Source organism: Ranitomeya imitator, chromosome 2 (genome assembly GCF_032444005.1).
Source record: "Ranitomeya imitator isolate aRanImi1 chromosome 2, aRanImi1.pri, whole genome shotgun sequence".
Classification (NCBI taxonomy): Eukaryota; Metazoa; Chordata; class Amphibia; order Anura; family Dendrobatidae; genus Ranitomeya; species Ranitomeya imitator.
In genome coordinates this window covers 109,542,553-109,568,427 of record NC_091283.1, presented here as the reverse complement: position 1 = coordinate 109,568,427, position 25,875 = coordinate 109,542,553, and the positions used below count along the sequence as shown (strand labels likewise).

Sequence of the window (25,875 nt, the reverse complement as noted above, 5' to 3'; positions counted from 1 at the left end):
AATATAATATTCTCCGGAGATCTCTAGACATGGGCATGTGACAACTGCAACTGATCACTGGCTGTATGGGGGGGTCACAACTGCACCAGTGGAACACCAGTAAGTAAAGAGACCAACGAAGACCAGGAAGCCCCATAAATGGGTGCAGTAGAGGATCATTTAGGATAATTTAGGTGAATATGACTTTCTTGTAATTTTAACTCATACTAAGTAGTTTAAAAAAACATTAATAACCCCTTTAATATTCAATGAAAATGTTTCCATCATGTTGACTTAACATTTGTCCTAAAAACCTCTGTTTGACATTCTGTTTAACAATAGCATTAAAACATTGATGAGATTATCACAAATTTCCTGTGTCTGAGCATTGACATTGCAGTGCGTTTTCCCACTTTGTTTTGTCTTTAGCACAGCAGGGAGAAGGGTGCCGTAAGCCGGAATTTACAGTTCTAGTGAAACACCCTGCATTCCACCTTGTTACTGTGAAACTGCTGAGAAACACCGGGGTAAATGTGAACGATAAAACATCTGAATTATTTTTGCTCATAATAGTCCAAATTCTGTTGTAATCTGCACATTAGCATACACCTAGTCAGACTGCAGCGTCACCTGTACAATCACATCACGCAATGTCAGCCTGGAGGAAAGTAAGGTAGGCGCAGAACAAGCCGCTTTTACAATGATATTCTACGTATGTGGGTTATTTAACTTCGCCCCCCATTGTGACACTTGCTGCTTTGCTTTAAGCTTATTCCAGTGTTCCCTGTTCAGGTGTCATCGTCACAGTCTGAGGGATTTCAGCTGCTGAGTATGTTTTCTTGCATCTTTCACCCATTTTTTCATATTCTCTTAGAGGAAGTTGCACTGACTGTTTTACATTATCGTAGCCGTATGTTACACGGTGTTATCCTGCCCAAACAAATGCCAATGAATGGTATTATATAAAACAGGAATGAAACATTTCACTTGAGCAATAGAGTCAAAGTGAAAAGATGCTGAGTTTCTTAAAGGGATTATTGGGGGTCTTTCACTCATTTTTCTATGGGGCTATGCCCTTATTGGAAAGTATTCAATAACTAACTGCCTGTTCTGCCGTGCGATGTCTCCTGGCTCAGAGGGGTGACAGACTGCTCTTAGTGGTGATTCTCCTGTTTCCTGTGACGTCACATTGACAGAGAGGTTCCTTCACTTCAGCTCTGCACTATTGGCGTGGTTTCACTGCCAACATTATGTTGATTGACAGCTGACTCAGCCTAACGCAGCGGGAGGCCGTTGTCAATCAACATCTGTCAGAATGATGTTACAGTGATGATTGCTGATATGCTAATTATACATTCTCTAGACCAGATAGTTTGTTGATTTCTAAAACAGAGGAGAAAAATGTATGCAAATGGATTACATAATCAAACACGGCTATTCTTCCCCTTACCTGTGATGCTGGACTGAAGGACACTTGTTAAATGGATCGCCCCCACGTAAGGGCAATGGGGTACTTGGTACCGGGTCCTTCAGTTCCCTCAGCGAGGATGTCACGGTGGCCCGACCCGGACCGTGGCCCTATGAGGGGTGCCCAATAAAAAAGGAGAGTTCATAGATAACGTGTTGTGAATTCTGTGGCCAAGCTCCCTCCTGTGGTCCAGAGTGGTACTTCGGCTGGTTCTGTCTATGAGCTTCCTTTGGTGGATGAGAGTGGTACTGCGGCTTCTGAGTTTCCTTCCTCAGGTGATGAGGTTAAGTCGTTAGGTGCTGCTCTATTTAACTCCACCTGGTGCTTTGATCCTGGCCTCCAGTCAATGTTCTAGTATTGGTCTTGCTTCCTCCTGGATCGTTCCTGTGGCCTGCATAAGCTAAGTTCTGCTTGTGTTACTTTTGTTTGCTATATATTCTGTCCAGGTTGCTATATTGGTTTTTCTTGCTTGCTGGAAGCTCTGAGACGCAGAGGGAGCACCTCCGTACCGTTAGTCGGTGCGGAGGGTCTTTTTGCCCCTCTGCGTGGTTGTTTTGTAGGTTTTTGTGTTGACCGCAAAGCTATCTTTCCTATCCTCGGTCTATTCAGTAAGTCGGGCCTCACTTTGCTAAATCTATTTCATCTCTGTGTTTGTATTTTCATCTTTACTCACAGTCATTATATGTGGGGGGCTGCCTTTTCCTTTGGGGAATTTCTCTGAGGCAAGGTAGGCTTATTTTTCTATCTTCAGGGCTAGTTAGTTTCTCAGGCTGTAAATGGCAAAAAAGAAAAAGTAGGCGCGCACTTACCCTGTTGCGGTGAATATCACTTTATTAGGACATATAAACAAACGGATAGCAGGGAGGGATAGGGTCAGCCACGGACAACGATCGTTTCGTGCTCTACGGCACTTCAACGGGTCCTAATGCTGAGTGGAACAGGAAGGAGTTTTATAGACCCATCTGGATCCCAGACTCCTCCCCCTGGACTCCAAACATAAACAGTGTTACATTTAAAACAAAATGGTATTAAAAACAACAATAATAATATAGCACATGCTGAGAACTACAAATAAACCGAATACAGCTTTTAGAAACCAAGATTGAGACACTTTTATAAGAAAACCGACATGTCGACTTTGTCATTTAAACCAGATGGTCCTGCTGCGTCTGCGCGCAGGATCCATCTGGCTTCTCTGCGCAGCAGGAGGCGGCGCAAATCCCCTCCTCCCTCAGGCAACGAGACCCGCTCCAAACCCGCAAATCTTAGTACTTGGGCATCTCCTGCATGGCAAGTGTGTAGATGGTCTATTAACCTTGGAGCTCCTTTCCCTGTTCTAATGGAGTAAAAATGCTCCCTAATCCGAACAAACAGTGGGCGGAAGGTTTTGCCAATATAGAAGCGTCTGCACGGACAAAAAAGAACATAGACGACATGGGTAGTCCTGCAAGAAATAAAGTCCCGTACAGTGTGCTGGATATGACCTACTCTAATTCTATTACCTGTATGATGGTACTTGCAGAAGTTGCAACCCCCGCATGTGAAGTTGCCTTTAGGGATACTATCTGTGAGCCAATTATTTGTGGTAGTGACAAAGCGGTTGCGGACTATGCTGTCTCTAATGTTTGTACTGCGACGGCTAGCAAAGAGAGGTCCCCTATCTATTATTTCTTTGAGGTCAGTATCTTGACGTAAAATACACCAATTTTTACGTATGACGGTTCTGATGTGGTTGTCAAGAGGGCCAAACTTAAAACTGAAGACAAACTTTTTTTCTTCTTTTTGTCTTTTTTTGGAGGTGGTGGAAACATCCGTGGCTGCTGCTTTATCGTAGGCATTTTTTAAAATAGATGGGGGGTACCCACGTTTCTTAAATCTTCCAATCAAATCGACTGACTGCTGCGCAAAACCTGCAGGATCACTATTGATTCTCTTAACCCTAAGAAGTTGACTATAGGGCAGAGATCCCTTCATGTATGGCGGATGAGCACTGTTATAATGTAATAAAGAATTACATGCCGAGGGTTTACGATATACTCTAGTGGAGATCCCCCCGTCCTCAATGCGTAACTGGACATCCAAAAAGACCAAGTTGGTGCCTCCAAATTGCGAGGTAAACCCCATGTTCATGGTATTGGATGTCCCCAGGTACCTCACGAACTCCGTGAAGGCATCCTGGTGCCCATCCCACACCATGAACATGTCATCCACATACCTAGCATATAGCTTGATATGTCGAAGAAATGGGTTTTTGTTGGAATAAATATATTCCTCCTCAAACCTCGCAAGAAAGAGGTTTGCCAGGGTACATGCGACGGGGGTACCCATAGCGGTACCCACCGTCTGCAGGTACCACTGGCCGTCAAAAGAAAAAGCATTGTGTTCTAAAATGAACGAGAGTCCATCACAAATGAACTCCACAGTGTCATGACCAGTGGGAGTATTCTCCAAAATACTTCTAATTGTTTCCACCCCCAACTTTTGTGGAATACGTGTATAAAGACTTTCGACATCAATCGAAGTCAGAGCATATGACTCCTGCCATTCAAAATCCTTAATCACATTCAGAAAGTCTCCCGTGTCTTTAATAAACGAAGGGACATCCAACAGCAGGGGGCGCAGCAGCCAGTCGATGTAAGAGGAGATAGGCTCATTTAACGAACCAACCCCTGACACTATGGGACGGCCAGGGGGGGCTTCCACTGATTTGTGTAATTTCGGTATGTGATACCAATGTGGGCGTCTCGGAAAATCCGGTAGTAGCTTTTCAGCCTGTTTACAAGAAAACACCTTTTTATCCACAAAATCTCTTAGCAACGAACGCAAGAGATTTTTAAATTTTACCGTAGGGTCCCCCTTAAGCTTCAAATACGTTGTATCATCTGACAACTGTCTCAATGCCTCTGTTTTGTAATATTCTCTTGTAAGCAGCACCACGTTGCCACCTTTATCCGCACTACGGACAATCACATCAGACCAGCCCTGTATTTCACCCAAAGCTTGTTTTTCCTTTAAAAGAAGGTTTTCCACCACCTCCAAAAAAAGACAAAAAGAAGAAAAAAAGTTTGTCTTCAGTTTTAAGTTTGGCCCTCTTGACAACCACATCAGAACCGTCATACGTAAAAATTGGTGTATTTTACGTCAAGATACTGACCTCAAAGAAATAATAGATAGGGGACCTCTCTTTGCTAGCCGTCGCAGTACAAACATTAGAGACAGCATAGTCCGCAACCGCTTTGTCACTACCAAAAATAATTGGCTCACAGATAGTATCCCTAAAGGCAACTTCACATGCGGGGGTTGCAACTTCTGCAAGTACCATCATACAGGTAATAGAATTAGAGTAGGTCATATCCAGCACACTGTACGGGACTTTATTTCTTGCAGGACTACCCATGTCGTCTATGTTCTTTTTTGTCCATGCAGACGCTTCTATATTGGCAAAACCTTCCGCCCACTGTTTGTTCGGATTAGGGAGCATTTTTACTCCATTAGAACAGGGAAAGGAGCTCCAAGGTTAATAGACCATCTACACACTTGCCATGCAGGAGATGCCCAAGTACTAAGATTTGCGGGTTTGGAGCGGGTCTCGTTGCCTGAGGGAGGAGGGGATTTGCGCCGCCTCCTGCTGCGCAGAGAAGCCAGATGGATCCTGCGCGCAGACGCAGCAGGACCATCTGGTTTAAATGACAAAGTCGACATGTCGGTTTTCTTATAAAAGTGTCTCAATCTTGGTTTCTAAAAGCTGTATTCGGTTTATTTGTAGTTCTCAGCATGTGCTATATTATTATTGTTGTTTTTAATACCATTTTGTTTTAAATGTAACACTGTTTATGTTTGGAGTCCAGGGGGAGGAGTCTGGGATCCAGATGGGTCTATAAAACTCCTTCCTGTTCCACTCAGCATTAGGACCCGTTGAAGTGCCGTAGAGCAGGGGTCCCCAACTCCAGTCCTCAAGGCCCACCAACATGTCATGTTTTCAGGATTTCCTTAGTCTTGCCCAGGTAATAATTGCATCACCTGTGCAATGCAAAGGAAATCCTGAAAACATGACCTGTTGGTGGGCCTTGAGGACTGGAGTTGGGGACCCCTGCCGTAGAGCACGAAACGATCGTTGTCCGTGGCTGACCCTATCCCTCCCTGCTATCCGTTTGTTTATATGTCCTAATAAAGTGATATTCACCGCAACAGGGTAAGTGCGCGCCTACTTTTTCTTTTTTGCCATTTGGATTCTGCACACATTTTTCCTGGCAGCAGCACCCCGTTGATTCAGGTGTAAAGGATTCATACAGCCAGTATCACTTTCTGTGGTGCTAGACCGATATTATAATACGGTCACTGAGTTGGACCTTTGAGCAGTGCGGATGTGTGTTTTCTCTACTATTGGACTTTGCATTTTTAGTTTCTCAGGCTGTGCCGAGTTGCATAGGGAGCGTTAGGCGCAATCCACGGCTACCTCTAGTGTGGTGTGATAGGATTAGGAATTGCGGTCAGCAGAGTTCCCACGTCTCAGAGCTCGTCCTATGTTTTTGGTAATTGTCAGGTTACTTTGTGTGCTCTGAACTTCAAGGTCCATTGTGGTTCTGAATTACCTGTTCATAACAATAACGGTAGTGTTCGTGACGCCACCTGTGGTATTCGGTCAGGGTGACCGACGCTGCTTAGGGGTCCGCTGGGGTGATGGAATGGCAGCTAGATGGTATACCTTCCCACAGGTGAAGTATGTCTCCAGGCTTCCCAGAAGTGTAGATGGTCATGGTGGATGGTGCAAGGTGCGGCAAATAACGAGGACACAATGGGTGCAGTCTCTTTACCTTTACTGAAGGTTTCAGCAGCCACAGTCCAGGGTGCCGGATGACAGGGTAGGCAGAGTCCGGCCGGTCTGATGGCAATTCCAGAGTCCCCTTATCCAGGTGGAAATCAGTAGCCTTCCCCTTGCGCACAGTAATGTAGTAGGTCCCTATTTGCATTAGCTACCATAAGGTCCTCACTCTTGTTACTTCTCTCTCTCTGTCCCTCAGATGGATAGGACATAACCCGTATGACGGTGGTGGCCTGAGGCTATTTTATAGGGACCCTAGCGTCGCCCCTCCTCCACGTTGCCACCTTGTCTGCTTAGGTGTTTAGGTCGGACAGCCAACTTGGAATTGACTGCCCTGCCGGCTTCTGAAGTAAAGCGTAGAGTCTATTACTCCCTCGGTGTTCCGGCCACCGGATCTGCGCTCAGATGGAGGCAGCCTGCTTCTAGCTGGTCTCCCACTGATGTTTCACTCCTGTTGCTATGACTTCTGTGCTCACTCACTACGGCACACTTCCTTTCTTGTCCTTTCTTAGGAGGCTGCCGCATGGGTTGCAGGCGCAGCTCCGTGTCTTTCTTTCCCTTTCCTGGGCCGAGCCCAGTCTGCTCCTCTCCTCTCCTCCTCCTGGCTCCGACTCCTTCTACTTCCTGACTCCTTCTGCCTGACTTCCTAACCAACCCCCAGTTTTACCCAAGTGTGAGGAGTGGCCTAATAGATAGAACCTTTTTCTCCCCCTGGTGGCTGGCGTGTGAAGTGTGTGTGTGGCTGTGATACCTGGCAGGGTGAACTCCTTTGGTGCCATCAGACGTAACATCGCTCCCCCTGGTGGAAGAACGACATTACTGCAGTGACCAGGACTCTGGGGCGCTGCATTAAACATAAAAAGAGATGATATGCCTCTATGAGACAGAGAGACTGAGAGACAGCCAGAGATTCAGCCAAGACATTCAAAGGACCAGACACAGCACAGCAGCCAAGATATGACTCCACCACAGGGGACACAGATTTATTATTCTACAGGATTTCAACCTACGGAACTTCGGCCTCAGTTTGAAGAATACAGATCTGCTCCATTGACCATCGCTGAACCATGGATATGTTTGGAAAAACCCAAGATCAGGACCCGATGGTCACCTGGATCCATGGAGATGTTTGGAGAAGCCAGGTTGTCACCCTCAGGTCAGCTGGCGTTGTACCTCGATGGACTGTCATCTTCCTAAGCTTGTCGTTACCTCCTCTCTGTGTGTGTGCCATAAGTGGGCTAGTCAACTCTGGAAGCTCTGAAGTAACAGCTGCTATTATCCCGGCGTGTCAGTGGAATGGTGAGACTCTGTAATGTGCACCATCTTGGGTATCGTCTTGGGACTGTTTTGCGTGTTATCTGCCTTTTTTGTGGTTCATTAAAGCATTGCCACACTGTTTTACCCTCATCCTGTGTTATCTGAACAGCATTATGCCCACGTTAAAAGGAGAGTGGGCATTCGGCAGGACAATCCCTGGTCCATGCGGTTTTGGCTAGCGGATTGGGGTGCCCGCCGACCCCCCCATGTCTCCACAGCAACTACCTGCTGATAGTTGCTTAGCCCAGTAGAAAATAATGAAATCCCTGTCTCTTATTGAGGATGCCCCAGATGAAGCATTAGTGAAACGCGCGTGTGGTGTGTTTCCCTACAGATGGGTTTATGTATTTCTTGCTAAATGGCTTAATTTTTTATACTTACCTTTTTTGGTTGTGTGCTTTTACTTTTGTCTCTCTATATTTCACCCCATTTATGGTTTGATTGTGGCTACACAGTCCAGGCATCACTTTTGTAATGTAATAGTCAGGCTCCTTGCAAATATACTTAACATATTTTCCCATGTCAATTATGTCTATGATCTTTCCCATTTCAACTATTTCGATTTTTATTAATGTCATTAATAAAGGATATACATTTATTTATATTTATATATTGTTTTGGGCATATGTTTCTCTGCAAACTGAGTTCAATTGCCGCTACTCCACTGACTCTAAAACGGTTTTATCTTTTATTTTCTGTGCCCCTCTGTTCCACAGTTATATCCCCTGGTAATCATGGTGTAAATTTACCCATCAACTAATTGAGCACATACCACAGAACTTCTCTTAGGGCGTGTGCTTTTTCTCCTCTATGTCAAAAATTCTGTGGTGCACCCTCAGTTGGTTGGATTAAAAAGATGCATATTTTTTACAATAATTTTCGGATGGATGGGCTCAGAAAAAAGAAAAAAACTTTTCCAGAATTAGTGAAACAGCCCCAATTGGAGGAAGTACTCAATTTAAATAAAACAAAATCCAATGAAAGGTCCTCTGTAACTAGTTTTCCAGGTAATGTGGATAGAACTGAGACAAATGTGGGGAAGTTACTTCAATGCCAGTAGTAATTGTTGTTTCGTAATTTCCTTGCCGGGTCAGATCATGCCTCATACGCGTGTTTCCCATCTAATCATCGTGCTGACACAACCTTTGATAGCAAATGTTATCATCTAGGGTAGGGAATTTTTATGTGGGTCGAAAGATGATCTGATCTGAAGGAGTAAAGTATTTTGACCAGTGCAGGCAGTAGATGACTAAGCGCTTAAGCATGTCAGATATGTAACCTAGAGTATGAAGCATAACTACCGGAAAACAGAAAACACCTCCTGATCTGGCAGACTCGAGACATCCTTGTATTACAAATATAGCCTTTTGTCTCAATAGTCCCCATGTGATACTATAATTGCCTGGATTGCAGTGACTTTCTGTCAGCAAAATCCACTATTTGCCGAGGGTGTAAGGAGCGAGATCAGGACAGTCAGGGGTAGGGGGTGCACTTTGATGAGTCAAATCCCATAAGCTGGCCTTACACGTAAGGTAGTTCTTTGACAAAGGCATGCACTGCCAAAAGTCATCTCCTCCTAGCTCCCCATAAGCAATGGGGTGGGACAGACAAGCCGCTTCTTGAAACAATAACTGCTGTTTAGAAAACAATGGGAAAGGTTTATTATTACCTAGAATTAGACAGTATAAAATTAAATATGACAGAGAAACTGGGCAACGTTACTACAGTAGCATGCAGTGAATCATGAATTTCATACACATGAGTGTAGGTGCTGCAGTCAAACTGGGGCCTTGGAGCATAGAGGGACCCAAAAGGTTTTCATCCATATGCAGGTCATGACTAAAGGGGTTGTCCGGTATTAGGCCAGAATTCTGAAGTTACTCTGTTTGACATCAGACTTGTGAATTTTCACATTGTACACACTGCGCGCTATGTGGATTCTCCGGCACCGGAGTCAGGACTTTACCAGAGTTACCATGACAGAGAGGAGCCAGAAGACCGCAGCGTCTGATTTCTCCTACTCCTGCTCTAATTAGAAGCATTTCACCTTCATATTAAACAGTGTATATTTCTTTTAGCACTGCAGAGGTTAATCTGCTCAGTTGAGAGCTACTTGAAGCTTTCCTGCATTAAGGCTCTCAGCTGTTCACTGTTGGCCACTCCCATCTCCTGTATAATCTGTGTTCTGGCTAGCACCCATTGTCAAAGTTAGCTTTTGCTGCATGGCTGGAGGTTGCTGGTGGTTGTTGTTGGAGGAAGGCGTTCGGTGGATTTATCTGTGGCTGTTGCTAGGTTTTGAATGTGTGCTAATCCCTTTCTTCTGCTACTTTGGTTTAACCACATCCTCCATTCACCGGTGTTTACCTCTGTTGTTTATGTGTGTATATTTGTGTGATTCGTATTTTCCTTTATCCCTGTTCATATTACTTTGTTAGTCTGGTTGGTGTATTACGGTACACAACTACTCCCCTCTTCCCTGGATGGGGACGGGCACAGACTGAGATCGGATTCAGGATCTAAAGCAAGGTACGTGGCCCCGGCCTCTTCACCATCAGAAGTAACCTGGGGAACAGGGCAAACTAGGGCCTCCCTAGCATTTGGGACAGGGAAGGAGGCCATGGTCCTGGGTCACCCGACAACAGAGTCATGACACTAGTGGTCATATGACTGCAAGCATGTGGTTTGCATAATCCCGGCCACATTCTGAATAGATGCGAGGCGTCTCCCATCTAGTCTGCACATACTTGTGGTCAAGCGCCCACCATTCTTGGCACCAGAGGATCCTCCTAGCATGCAGTGGGTGCGATGTAAGGATACACAATCCTTCAGTCATATAGAGTTACTGCAGACTTATAGCCAGAACGGAAAACCCCTTTAACACTGCAGTGGATAGAAGCTTTGCAATTTACTATTCATCAGTGAAAATAACTGCCGAAACACTGATGGCAAAAGCTGACACATTGATCAAATACTGAAAAATATGGATATAAAGCTCTGATGACAACAGCTTTCAGAAAAGAAAATTGTAGTTGCTCAAAAAATGGTGATATGAGATGGTTTAATGTATGTAAACCAGGTCTCATATCATGTCGGGTTTAGGAAGGAGAAAGCATAAGCCGGTAATTGAATTACCGGCTTTCTGCTATATCGCGCTGGATGAAATATAAATATATATATATATAGGTGTCTCCCTGACATATATATATGTGTATATACCTATTCTATGTGTATATATCTACTCTAATCTAACCTGTCAGTGTGATTTTACTGTACTCTGCGCTGAATTGCCGGCTTTTCTAAGGAGACCCGTGCGTAAAAATCGGACAGCAATACGGATGTCATACGGATGTTGCGATAAAAAAATTGCATCACACTCGCATGACACTCGCATGGCACTCGCATGGCACTCGCAGACGTTACATCAGTTTTTTCGGTCCGTAAATCGGACCGTTTTTTTCTCACACAAGTGGAGATGAGCCCTTAAAGTCTTTGGTGATCTATGTATAATAGTTACACGCGGAAGACAGACTTTGTAAAAAAAATTCAGAAAGTCTTCAATAGAAGAAAAAAATCATGCAACTAGGATGACACCTGAGAAAAAAAATTAGTCGGCTTAATTCAGCTGGTAAATCTCACTCACAGGGGTGTGTGAATTCAGCCTAAGACAAGGGGGCCTGGGGACCCACCGAATTTAGCTGCATTCAGAGAACTGGAGAAAGAGACACAAAGGAATAAAAGTTTTTTATTTTTTTTAACTAGTTTTGTTTCTAAATAGTTTAAAACTCATTCATTTGCCAAGATTTTGAAGAAGAGAGGAAATATTTAAGTGTGTCAGTATTTTTTTTTTTTTAGTAAAACAAGGAAGAACAGTGCACAGTTTAGAACACATGCTTGCTACAATTTATCACTTTTTAACACTCCGAAGCCATATCCGCTTGCTGGCGATGTTCAGCAATACTTCAGTCTTATCACCTTTCCTTATAGGGACACTACTGATTATCTACAAAGGACCAGGGTCCATCTACAACACAGTTTACTTTTTTTTTTTGAGAAAAAAGTCTCACAAGTGTTTTGCAAGTCAGGAAGTTTTTGTTATCTGTTCTGTATTCTGAATTTTACTTAAAAGCCTCTATCTGGCTTATATGAGTCACTGTTTATCATTATCACTTCTAGCTGCACTTCTGCTGGAATTCGGCTCCCTCATTTATATTTCGGGCATGCACAGCTAAAGTACTCTTATTGTAAAGCAACCACAGAAATCATATTTAGGACCAGAAGTTGACCAGAAATTTAGTTTTTCTTTATTAAATTGTATTTATCAAATGATATGGATATTAAATTTGGGTGTCAAATTAAAAATGTTTTATATCCCTAAGCCTAGGGAAAAATAAATGAATCACAACTATGGCTTTTTCATGCATCCCTCTATTTTTTGTACGTCTGTTGTGTTTTTTTACGCATACATTTTTTGCAGACGATTCTCTATAGAAAAACTCCAGACGTGTCCTACTTTTCTCTATGTTGCAGATCAAAGTCATTAATGCAAGTCAATGGCCCTGTGGAAAAAAAGCACATGGATGCCGGCCGGGTGCTGCCTGTTTTTTACTGCTTAATAGGCAGGTGAGGCTAAGAAATGCAATCCATGGGCCCAGAGATAACTGCAGACCATGAACAAAGACTGGTGTCAGCTGCATAGATATTGCTTCAAGGGGTTATCCAGGTTTTACTCTATGTGACTGTAGGGGAGGCTGGGATGAAGAGGATGTTGTGGCAACAGGGGAGTTGTGATGATGCTGTTGTTTTTATATATTAATGTGTGATAAAGTGATGTTATATTTGATCCCTATGGCCGGCGTTGTGTGTTCGGTTCTCCTACAGGCTATGCCTACAGCCGTCCCTGGGAGGTCTGTCCACTAGAGAAACCATACAGTAAGTAGGGATACAGTTTGCACTACACTAGGGATTAGATAGATAATAGTGTTGGGATTATCCCACAGTTTGGGAGGGGTTAGCTGAGGTTTTATAGAAAATGTTTTCCTTGTTACAGGCAGTCAGAGTCTGGGACTCATCAAGTGCAAGTTCTTGAAGGAGAACAAGGCTAAACATTAACAGAACCAGACGTGGTTCCCAGGGTGGACAGACCTTCCGCTTTCCCAGGGACGGCCATAGGCATAGCTCATAGGAGAATCGAACATACAACAGTCGCCATAGAGATAAAATATAACATTACTTTATCATTATCACACATCAATATACAGAGTGGACCATTTATATGGATACAAAAAAAAAGTATGACGGCACCAGGATGAATGGTTTCCGATGGTAGTTGAGATGGGCAAATCGCTGCAAATAAACAAAGTTTCATGTGGCAGACAGACAATCCGTGGACTAATATCGCATAGTGGTGCACAACCAAGCAGCAATTCATATAAGAGCGTCCAGAGAAAGCAGAAAAGGTGGCACTCACCGTCATCCGGCTCCCTCCCTGCACCTCTCGTTTAAACTGCAGCCCGAAAGGCATGTCCGCATCCTAATGTATGGATAAATAAAGGACTTTTTCATTTACATCGCTGGGTGAGTGCCACCTTTTCTGTTTTCTCTGGACGCTCATTTATATGGATACACCTGGGTGGGCCATGTATATGGATACACCTAAATAAAATGAGAATGGTTGGTGATTAGTGATGAGCAAGGTTGCTCGAGTTTTCCCGAGCACGCTCGCATAACCTCCGAGTATTTATGACTGCTCGGAGATTTACAGCTACTAGCCAGGCTAAGTACATGTGGGGGTTGCCTGGTTGCTAGGGAATCCCCACATGTAATCAAGCTGGCTAATAGCTGTAAATCATTCACCTGCCACAATGAAAACTAAATCTCCGAGCAGTCATAAATACTCGGAGGTCACCCGAGCGTGCTGGGGAAAACCCGAGCAACGAGTACACTTGCTCATCACTATTGTTGGTGATATCAACTTCCGGTTTGTGGCACATTAGTATATGGGAAGGGGAAAACTTTTCAAGATGGGTGGTGACAATGGCGGCCATTTTGGATGCAACTTTATAAATGGCCCACCCTGTATATAAAATTCAACAGCATAGTCACAACCTGCTTGTTGCCACAACATCTTCTTCCCAGCCTCCCCCCTACATGACTGCAGATTTGTGAATCTGTGAGGATTCTCCAATGCCAGTAGGTAGACCGAGTGGTCGTTTGACCACAAGTATGATATTCATACTCTTGATCACATTCCAACTTTTTTCTATAATAAAGCTTTTTTGACACTCTTATCGGTTTGGGTGATCCCTGTTATATGCATGTACTTTTTCTTCATGTTTTCTGGTTCACATTCCAACTAGACTTACAAGTCTAAAATTGAACAGGGACGTTAATGTCTAATTGGAATGTGGCCCGGAGCATGCATATTGCATACGTGTGGTCACTCGACTACTCGGTCTCGTCTCTGGCACCAGAGAATCCTGACAATGTGTGCTGCATGCTATGCGAAGATTCACAAGTCTGCAGTCACATAGAGTAACTGCAGATTTTCCTGATAAACCCTGTGCAACCCCTGTAACCAGTGGAAGGTGAGTACCGGTTTATTTTCATAGCACGAGCCTATGGACATAAAAGTAAATGTAAAACCTCTTTAATATTTCAAAAATACAAAAATCAGCCTGACGGTATATTCTAATTACTAAGTTACAATGGTTCTTTCCTGCCGTTGCAAGAGATCTGTAGCATTCCATGGCAGTGATGTAAATGAGTATCTTTCCTCTCTGACAGGAATCTATATGCATAAGTATAATGCAAATGCATGCATAGTTTTTAATGCGATTGATATATCGCACGGCGAAGACCCCCCACGCCCACTCACCTCCCAGAGAGTGGAATTGTGGGTAAGTTATGAGTACACGTCGTTAACATATGACATGTGAATGTCTAAATCCCACCAACGTGAGACTGTAATCTGCTGTCAGTTTTGTTCTCACGGACAGCACCTGGATGGATAATGGTCTTGTGTGAGCGTAGCCTAAGACTAGAACATTACTGTTTAGTTACAGCACATCCAGTCCCAGCCACCTGCTTTCCCGGTATACCCAACCTGTACGGTGCTGAGTAATCATTTGGCACATAGTAAATAAATATAAAATAAAGCTGTCTCAATTGCCCAACCTGACTGCTTATAAAATCACATTGAACTTCAATCACCAGTTCTATTTTTTCCCTGGGGAACTTGGACTGAAATAGGAACAAGATGATGTAAGTAATTCCCTAATGTAATGTGGTACTATTGTCTGTCTTACTATAAAGGGCCACACCTTCTTCTCTAATTATTGTTTTCGTCTCATCTTCCATCTCGGCTACAATAAAAACAAACACTGCCCAAACACAAAAATCGTCCGGCAGTTTCCATGCTCGCGGTTGAGCAACACTTGTTTTTCTTCTGCCATTACAGGGTTCACTGATCGCCGCCAGCCTTTCGCAGGTTATTAAGTAGTTCGGTGGATTCTGTCCTCTCATTATGAATGGGTGTCTTCTCCATGTGCTTTTATTCAATTAATCAGCTTGGAACATCACCTATGTAATCTCTTAGCAAAAATATGCTAATAAGGGCTCTGTTCTGGAAGCACCTGTTGTCCAACGCAGGGAGTTTTAATCACGCTGTAAAATCTCCATTTAATGAACACAATCGAAGATGTGTTATTAGCGAGCATGGAGGGTCTGAAGGGCTGAATATTTCTCACTAACTGCTAAGTAAACTATCAGCTTGATTATGGATGCACTTACCTTCCCTAAGTACATTTTGATACTTTACATTACGTGGGCATATACTGGTTAAAATTTAATGTTGGGCAGAGAACACAAATTGCGGCGTTGAACGAGACAATAGAAATATAAGTAACAACATAGCCAGATATGTAAAGGAAAATGTCCTGTACCTTACGCTACGTCGTTGCTTGTACGGGAAACCAAATTACTTAATGTTATCTTAATATATCTAAAGGCAGTGAAGATTGGGGCATTGTGGCCAAATCACATTTATGTGGAAGCTAGGACATAAGAGAAGTGCCGACTGTTATTGTTACGCTATGTGAATCATCACCCTAGGAATCCTTTGGTTCATTTAATTTGTAACCTACATAAGCCTCATGTAACCGCAAGTGATCTTCTGCATACCACGGACATCAAAGGTACAAGTATCTGCTCACTCTCCAATGTAAACTTTGCTTTGGTAGACATGAACAAAAAGATTTCCTAATTGTCAGATGGATAGTCTGATATGGGCAGCATGGTGGCTCAGTGGTTAGCACCGTAGCTCAGTGGTTAGCACTGTTGGTTTTCAGAGCTGGTGTGTTGGGGACAAATCCTACCAAGAACAGCACCTACAAGGAGTTTTTATGTTCTTCCCGTATTTCTGTGGGTTTTCTTTTGGTGATTGGAGTTTCTCCAACACTCCAAAGACGTACTTATAAGGAATGTAGATGTGAGGCCCAATGGGGCAGTGATGATGATGTTGGCAATGGGATATGGAAATAATGGTACTATATAAGTGAATCAAATAAATAAAATATTTGTTCAGTGTTAGAACATCCTCAAGTAATTACATACATGGATTTTCCAAAATGTGCTGTATGCTGCAAAATATAAAAGTCAGAGAGAACCTGTAGACTCTATTCTCACTGCTCGTCTAATAAAATTATAATAAAGACATTCTGGAGCAACTTTTTATAGAATTTACACTGCACCATTTCACCATTGTACATGCTACAACTTTATGAACTGTTTGACAACTGGGTGCTACCAGTTGGGGAGGGGGCGTCCGTAAGCAATCGAACACTGTCCAATCAGTTATCATAGTAGCAGGCCGTCTAGAGACACTCCCGTTCAATACGTGGAACGATGACACCCACTTATCAAATTATTCATACATTTTCAGGAGGTTTAACAGAGGAGCAGCACAACACACAAAAAAAAGTTCATAAGGAATGCAGGTATTTAAGGTAAATCTTAATTGAGGGAACATGATAGATGAGCGTGAGCAACAATCTGCTACCTGATACTTTGATCTAAAATATATAGTGAGGATGAGGATGTCCCCTTTCACATCACCAGTGCATCAGTGGTGAATTAGGAGTTATATGAAACACAAGAACATCCAGTCACAATTTATCTCCAAAGCTTCACCTATAGGAAGAAACCTACTGCTGCGCTGCTGTCGTAAAACTGAGCAGTGTTACAATTACTGTGAGCAAGATGTGCTGTAGGGGAAACATAGATGAATAGATTAGTGCTCTGATGTCTGAAACCTACAAATGGGAGCTGTAATGGCCTCCGTGGAAGGATGGACAGAATAGTGTCCAAAATGTCAAAGACAAGTACCATGATAAAGCAAAGAGGAAAAAAAGAAGTGTAAAGAAAAGTTATAATTGTAATAAACAATGTGGTACCTATTATGTGCAAAAAGACAATACATTGGGCAGAAAACAATGATGGAGCAAGGAGAGTCATGTATGTATAGAGTTAACTCAACTCTATCTTAAATAACAGTGACAGTATGGTTGGAAGGAGCAAGGGCCCTCAGACCAAGGAAGAGGTGGTTGTGGTTTACTGCCCTGTTCATACGGTGCGATATTAGGTCACATAGTAGTACCCCATATGCAACACCTATAACTTTAACATTTTTAAGCTGGATTTTGCTGTGAAAATCCAGGACCATAATATGTTGTGTATTCCTAAAGATCATGGCGTTTATCTATCCATATAGTTGGGATGCATAAAATTAAGTTTCACTGCAGTTATCACTGCGTTGAAGACCTGTTCAACTCATTTGGGTTGGCATGTCCAAATCTCCATTCCAGGAAATGTTGAATTAGTTATGTCAGCTATGAAGAAGGTGGAGTTAGTTGTTTGTAGATTCTTAAAGCATACCCCTAGATTTAGATTTGTCATAATAAGTTGTGTGCGTGTGTATAGTATATGAGGAATTAAATTATTTCTGTACATTACATGATTTGTATTCTGAATTTTCTCAGTAGGTTTTCCTTCTGTAGTCTCTAGACTCTAAGGTTCAGTTGTTTTTTAGTTTGTAGGTGGAGACAAGCTGCTATGATATCTTGCAGACACGGTACACAGAGACAGCAGGGATTCTTGCTCTCCTGCTTCTCTTTAAAACATGTTCAGAAGCAGCGACGATTTGGAGGATGTGATTCAGCAGTACTGAGCAGTGTATCTGTGAATGCAGCGTTGAGGTGAGATAAAATACTTACTGGAAAGCACTCTATTGCTAAGAATTTCCTGATAAAATTCAGAATTAATTGTTTCATCAATGATTGCAAACTATCTTGGTGCAGATACAGCAAACCAGGTCAAAACCATGGTACTACCACCACCATGGTTCACAGATAGTATTAGGTACCACAAGTGGTACCAAAAATAGCCATAGTGTTGACAGTTGAAGATGTATCATCAACTATCTGTATTCATGGGACCTTTTTGGCCTGACTGTTTTAGGCCAGTCTCACACGTCCAGATAATTCCGGTACTGGAAAAATCGGTACCGGAATTATCCGTGTCTCCGTGAGCTCACGTAGGCCATCCGTGTCACACACGTGCAGCACACGTGTGCTGCCCGTGTGCCAACTGGGTACCACACGGAGCGTGCAGGAGACAGCGCTAGAGATAAGCGCTGTCCCCTGCATCTGGTGCTGAAGCGGCCTTTCATATCTTCTCTCCAGCAGCGTTCGCTGGAAAGAAGATATGAAAAATCCTTTTTTTTTTTTTTGTCCTCGTGTTTAAAATAAAGATCCCTGTACCCATGGGAGGTGGAGCCGCATATTCATGACTGTAATCGGCGGCCCCACGTGACCGCTCATACAGGAGAAGGTGCAGCGAGGACAGGACGCTATGAGGGAGCCGGGTGAGTATTATATTAACAGCGGGGGGCGCACAAGGGGTGGGAGGGGGGTGGGGACAGGGATCTTTATTTTAAACACGAGGACAAAAAAAAAAGGATTTTTCATATCTTCTTTCCAGCGAACGCTGCTGGAGAGAAGATATGAATGGCCGCTTCAGCACCACGTGGGGGGGACAGCGCTTACAGTAGCCCTGTCTCCTGCACGGCACACGGACTGCACACGGACAGCGTCCGTGTGCGGTACGTGTTTTACACGGACCCATTGACTTTAATTGGTCCGTGTAATCCGTGCGCTCCCACGAACACTGACATGTCTCCGTGTTTTGCACACGGACACACGGACCATGAAAACACGCTGACATGTGCAGTGACACATTGATTTCAGGAAACTGTCACCTCACGTACCGGAGCCACTGACGTGTGAAACCGGCCTTATAAAGCAGATGATAATTAAGTATGTAAAATAGAAGTACAAAAGTGCTGTGTTCATGTTTCACAAGGTAGGTTTGCAGTGTCTGTTATTTTAACCCATAGCAACCATGACAATTAAAATGATTATATTAAAAGGAAAACAAAAACAATAACAATAAAACAGTCATTTGTTTCACTGTGCCAGACGGCATAAGCAAAGCAAAATAAGTCTTGTTTTTCCTTCTGTTTTGGGATGATGCCATCATAAGTTAGGGCATATTGTTGATGAAGTTGGTAGTTCTTATGTTTATTAATTTAATAATTCTTTTGAGTTTGTATTAATATCAGCAGGTTTTGCTGCAGCACCCAGCAAAGTTGGATAGATGGCAGGGCCCACGGTGCTTGGTGAAACTCATTGCAATCTTGATAAAGGTATAATTTTAATATGAACCCAAGCGATTGCTGAGCTAAAGCAGGCCAAGCACCAGAATAATATTGGCTGAACCCGTCATTAGCAGCAGGACTGGGTAGCTATCTAATGTGTACGAGGGTCTCTCGACTCTCCCTGAATATCGGGGGAGAGAAAGTTCAGACAATTTTAACATGCCTGATCCTTTTGTTTTCAGTTCAGCTAATGAACCTCCAGAGTTGTCTGGCCTGTCTTACTCCTCTGCCCCATACAAAATACATAAATGTTTGGTTGAGCCGAGAAGCACTCATAGTGACATAGTAACATAGTTAGCAAGACATTTGTCCATCCAGTGCAGCCTATATTCCGTCAGAATAAATCCCCAGATCTACGTCCTTCTAAAGAACCTAATAACTGTAAGATACAACACTGTTACGCTCCAGGAAGACATCCAGGCCTCTCTTGAACCACTTGACTGAGTTCGCCATCACCACCTCCTCAGGCAAGGAATTCCAGATTCTCACTGCCCTAACAGTAAAGAATCCTCTTCTATGTTGGTGGAAAAACCTTCTCACTCGGCCAACAGATATCTAATGAGTATGGCCACTGCTAGAGTATGTTAGGCTACCTTCTGAGATGGATTCTCTAAGCCTCGGGTCCCGGTGGGCACATGGACCCTGGTGGTTGATGTGGGAAGGCACGTGGGCAGCAAAGACTTAGAACATACAGCAATCTCAGGAGCAGCCAGATGGAAGGAGTAAAACCCAGCAGGAATGAATGCAAGCACAGACACAAGAAGCACAGATGATTGAGCACACCAAACATAAAGCTAGAGTCTCAATCCCAACACACAGGTGTCTGATTAAATGAGGTCTAGGGAGATGATATCATTGATCCAAGCAGTAAAACTTGATGTGGAGCACAACAGAGGGCACTGGACCCAGGGGAAGGAAGTGAAGCCCGGAACAAGTGTGTAACAGTGTAATGCAGTAGTGGTTCCTGTTCAGCTTACTTTAGATGTACACAATATGATAAAAAGCCTTAGCTGGATGAGTTTTAGGATTATTTTTATTATCATGAATACGTCACTTTGTTGCAGTCCTGTTTTGCAGTTGCCAGGGCATTTTTACCAGGTTACTGTAGAAATGAGTTTTTGTGCTGGTGATAAGGAAATAAGAATCTCTGATCCGCAGTGTCTCATCTTCACTTTGACTCATCGCTGTAACCAAAGGATCGTAAGAACAATATAACATACGTTGATAAACTCAGGCTATCCATTCCCTGTCTGGTCTCTTTCAATGAGGTTTTATTGGCAAAGCACAGCAGACCTTGTGGAGAGCGGTGTATGACTTTGTCAGTACTTGCACTCCTGGGATGGATATTGAATTGGAATATCAGATAGGACAAACGGTGATTCATTTTTTCCAGACGTGGGATGATTAATATCAATGGTTCTTTACAGGGACACGCTATTATCTATTTGCCAGCACAACCAAGATGAGTCACCAGTGAAAGAGGTGGCTCGGGCTCTTTACTTAGATGCTGAGTACACCTAGATGAAAGGACATGTTCCTGCCAATCAAAGCACGATGAGTATACATTTACTGCTGCTATTTACCAAAATCCTAATCCTAATGACCAAATTGCATTTTTTAATCAAAATATAGCAGCAATGTTTTACAGGATATAGCTATAGGATGAAGGGGAAATAAAGTGAAGTTTTATATATAGAAAATATGTAAAAACATGCATAAATAGCGATTCCTTAATATGTTATTATTGCAATCTATTCGTTTTGCCAATGAAAATTCCAATAATCATTTTCACAGTTATATGGAACGTAGATTTCATTTCACACGGCATCGCTTTTCCGCAGAGGAGCTGAGGGACCCAGCGGCCGAGGACGGAGGAGGCAGCTCCCAGCACTGAACCCCGGAGAGGTGAGTAATGTACACATGTACATAGCTACCTCGATAAATATTTGCTTTCCCCTTTTAAACATTGTGTTCTCGTTTTTCGGTTGCATAACATAATAGACGAATTCTAGAAATAGGTTTAGTTCTACAAGGTTTTGTGATGTCTGTCTTTATCCTTCAAGCATTCTTGAAATTCTTTGCCCTTCTACTTGCTTCAACGTATGTTTTGCAAAAAAATAGCCGCTGTCTTTCTGCTTTGTACAATTTGCTTGCAGTTTTTTAACTGATACGATGTATTCTCTCTTCTTGTAAGGTGCGACTCTGCTCCAACTTTCCATTTGCTAATGAATCTCTTTTCTTTCCCTGCACAGAATTTTACATGTCAGAACAGCAGTTTGTGCTCGAGAACTTCTCATCCAATTGTTCCCGGGGGCAAGCAATAGCAGATCTGAGTCATCCATCCTATTTTCGTTGTTTTAGCAGTCTTGTGCCGTCCATGCCTAATAGGGAATATGGACAAGGCTTGTCTTCATGAGACATCCCCCTTAAGTAATAAGTGTACTCATATTGATGTATTTAAACAAAGCTGACTATTTCCTTAACTTGTGACATGATCTCAAAATTTTTTTTTTTTTACATGTAACTAAGGTTTTGTTCACATTATGTGTTCCCTATACTGGAAATGACAAAGCATTCTCAGATCCACCCTATGATGAACACCGGTGGTGCCCAGTGGACCCCACTAACTTTTAATATGGTACAATGGGTTCCATCATGGGTACACGGACTGGCCACACAAAAGGTCAGATGTAAATCATGCTGGGATAAAAGACATCAAAAAATGCCAAAATCGAAATAGAAACCAGTAGAACAAAAGCCTCAGAGAATGGATGTGGTCCCTACAGTTATTTGCTCCCTCTCTTAAAAACACACATGCACATTATGATGAGGGATGCTGCAGTGGGAGAGGTGGCATAGGCAGCAGTTTACAGCCAAAAGGCACTGTGAGCTCCTGATCTACACAGTGGGGAAGAGAAGTATTTGCTACTCTGCCGATTTTGCAAGTTTTCCCACCCACAAAGAATGGAGAGGTCCTGTAATTTTTATCGTAGGTACACGTCAACTGTGAGAGACAGAATCTAAAAATAAAAACCAGAAAATCGCATTGTATGATTTTTACATAATTAAATTGCATTTTGTTGCATGAAATAAGTATTTGATCAGCTACCAACCAGAAAGAATTCTGGCTCTCACAGATTTGTTAGTTTTTTTTTCTAAGAAGCCCTCCTTACTCTGCACTCATTACCTGTATTAATTGAGCCTGTTTGAACTCATTACCTGTATAAAAGACACCTGTCCACACACTCAATCACACTCCACCTTTGAACCATGGCCAAGACCAAAAAGCTGTCTAAGGACACCAGGGACAATATTGTAGACCTGCACAAGGCTAGGATGGTGTCATGGGGTTACCGCAACAGCGTGGAGCCAGAAGACCGTACCGTCTGATTGCTCCTACTCCGGTGCTGAGAAGAAGCATTTCTCCTTCATTTTAAATGGGTTTATTTCTTCTGGCAGAAAAGGGGATAATTGGCCATGTTGGAAATCCCTGTACTCACAGCTGTGCTCGGTTAGCCACTCATTTTCCTTTTATAGTCTGGGCTCTGTTTCTAATTCTCGTCAGAGTTAGCATTTGCTGCATGGCTAACGGTGAGAGGGGTACATATGAGGAGAATTGGAGGAGTTATCTGTGACTGTTGTTTGGTTTGTATGTGTGGTAGTTCCTTATCTTTCTCTACTTTGGTTTATTCCCCTACCTCCACACCCCGGTGCATTCCTCTGTTACATGTGAGTGAATATTTTGTATGCCTGGAGTTTTCTGTTAACCCTTGTTCGTGTTACCTTGTTTGTCGGGTTGGTGTACTACGGAGCACAGTAGCACCCCCTCTTCCCTGGGTGGGAGAGGAGAACAGACGGAGGGCTAACTTAGGAGATAATAGGGCAATAAAACGTAATAAACTTTGATTACAACTTGTGGGTCTTGTAGCTTAAATTATTTATTTATTACGCTTTGCTTATATAGTGCTATCATATTCCACAGCACTTTACATACATTATCATCACTGTCCCATTGGGACTCACAATCTACATTCCCTATCAGTATGTCTTTGGATTGTGGGAGGAAACCGGAGAACCTGGAGAAAACCCACGCAAACATAGGGAGAACATACAAACTCCTTGCAGATGTCGTCCAACACTAAGGTCTAATATATAAGAAAGCAAAACAGTAAGTTCAAAATAAAGAGATTAGCGGCACTCAACGGTGAAGATAAAAAGGATATTCTTTGTTCAAGTCCTTTAACACAAATAATAGCAATGAGAGTAGCAAGGAGAGGAATGGCACAGCCGCACCCGCTATTCATCTCCTCGCTACTATGTTTTAAAGGACTTGAATAAAGAATATCCTTTTTATCTTCACTTATGAGTGCCGATAATCTCTCTATATTGAATCTTTGAAGTATATTTTTCTAAAACACCAGAGTGTTTAAAAGAAAAATATATCTGGCTGCAATCGTGCAGCCAGACTCTGATTCACGTGGCCCGCACCATGGGCAGCATGAATTAGATGACAGGTTTCATAAAGCTACACACCTTGCTGTACTGTCTAAAATGTGGCCTCCCAATTGTGCCGATCTCATACTGACAGCTAAGTAAATATTATGAACATTCCTTAAGTTGATAATTTCTTTGCTGCAACACATTGTCATCATAAAGCATCAGGATCTGTAGAATAAATGACTTGATTTATTTGGTTGCTGTTAGTAACTGTGATGCTTTCTGTTAGAATACATGTGGGTCAATGACAGATGACGGCTTATTGTTATGATGCAGATTGATTTAGTTCAATCAATCAGATCCAAAGAAGGAAACGTAGAGAACTGGTTAGTTCTACTGATTAGGACTGGGGAGAGTTATCTTTTTTATGTGACTGCTTATTTATTATCAAATAAGGCAGCACACTGTAGCGCTAAAACATGCAAACATGAAACATGAAAGTTAAACTGCATTACTGCACTAGAAATATGAAAAAATTAGAGCGTTTAGCGCATAACTTTGCCAATTCATGTGTACCTGGTAGCCACATTAGGGCATCTCTCTTATACCAGGTCCTACACTTTCCTTTCCTCGCTGAGAATAAACGTCTTCATCTGAATGGGTACCTGTGAAACCTCTTCTTAGACTAAATGTATCTAGAGAATTTTAGTCTAGGAAGAGGTTTCACAGGTACCCATTCAGATGAAGACATTTATTCTCAGCGAGGAAAGGAAAGTCTAGGACCTTGTATAAGAGAGATGCCCTAATGTGGCTACCAGGTTCACATGAATTGGCCAATTTATGCGCTAAACGCTCTCATTTTTTCATATTTCTAGTGCAGTAATGCAGTTTAACTTTCATGTTTGCACGTTTTAGCGCTACAGTGTGCTGCCTTATTTATTTGACTGTGTACGAGTTGGTGACTCTAGGTTCAGCACCTGTTCACACTTGATCTATGTTTGGATGTGACGGTCAGTTTTTTTAAATTTGCTTATTTATTATCATCATTGTATACTGACTTACAACCTCAGTACCGATGTATACATAAATCATAAAGCATATATTATTAATGGCCGAGAGCATAATTACTGTCAGAAAAAACTCTCCCAAAGTAAATCTATTCGTATTGAAGCATCACTCCCAAAAGGATGCATATCATACCAGCGGAAAAGGGAGTCTAGACACTAAGGGTTTATATAAAAATGTAGAAATTTTATTAACATGTAAGTACAGACAATACCACACAAAGATGGGTAAGTTATGCATGACTTGCAATGATATGTAGAATTTGAAAGGATATGGCATGATAGGTGCCTGGGTATGTTGGCCCCCCTTTTGAGTACGCTCCTTCGCTATGATATACTAGTCATATGCATGAGATTTTTTACCCAGATCATACTACAGGTGTGTGCCCTCCGTGTTATTGTACTGGTTGACCTCCCCTTTTTCCCATATGTTGGGACTGTTTTATATAATTATTTATTGTATGTTTTTGTTATCTTTGTGTGGTATTGTCTGTACTTACATGTTAATAAAATTTCTACATTTTTATATAAACCCTTAGTGTCCTAGACTCCCTTTTCCGCTGGTATGATACTCAGTACCGATGTGTATGAGAAATGGAGTGAGCGATTTTTGATTGAGAAAGAATAAATTATCCCGTTCTATTGCTAAATGAGTAGAATAATATTAGCAGGTTTCTATCACTAGTCATAGTTCATTTTTCTGATCAGCTCTCTAGAATTTGTCAAAGCTGTAACAAAATGATCAGATGCATTACGGTAGTTACGTTGTGATAGTTTTACACTAGAACTTGGCTGCCGACCTTTGAAGTATTTCATAATGTTTTTCCAAATTTTCTTTGGGTTCATTGAGTTTGGCTGCAGATAATTCTACTGGTTCAAAACAACATGCTATGTTTGATTAAGATGTGACTCTTGTTTTCCATCTGTGGTGCCGGAAGCTGCTTTGTTATGGGCCATTACTATTAATGGAACTGATACATGGTAGTAATATATGCGCTACCATTAAAAAACAAAACAA

At 42.4% G+C, this 25,875-nt stretch overlaps 1 long non-coding RNA gene across 1 annotated transcript; it reads left to right on the top strand.

Annotated features, from left to right (window-relative positions):
* The first annotated feature begins 615 nt into the window (after positions 1-615).
* Positions 616-23,221, top strand: LOC138667223 (uncharacterized). Its single transcript, XR_011318656.1, has 4 exons — positions 616-652; positions 17,671-17,836; positions 21,151-21,261; positions 21,609-23,221. It is a non-coding gene; the product is annotated as an uncharacterized lncRNA (long non-coding RNA).
* The last annotated feature ends 2,654 nt before the right edge of the window (positions 23,222-25,875 follow it).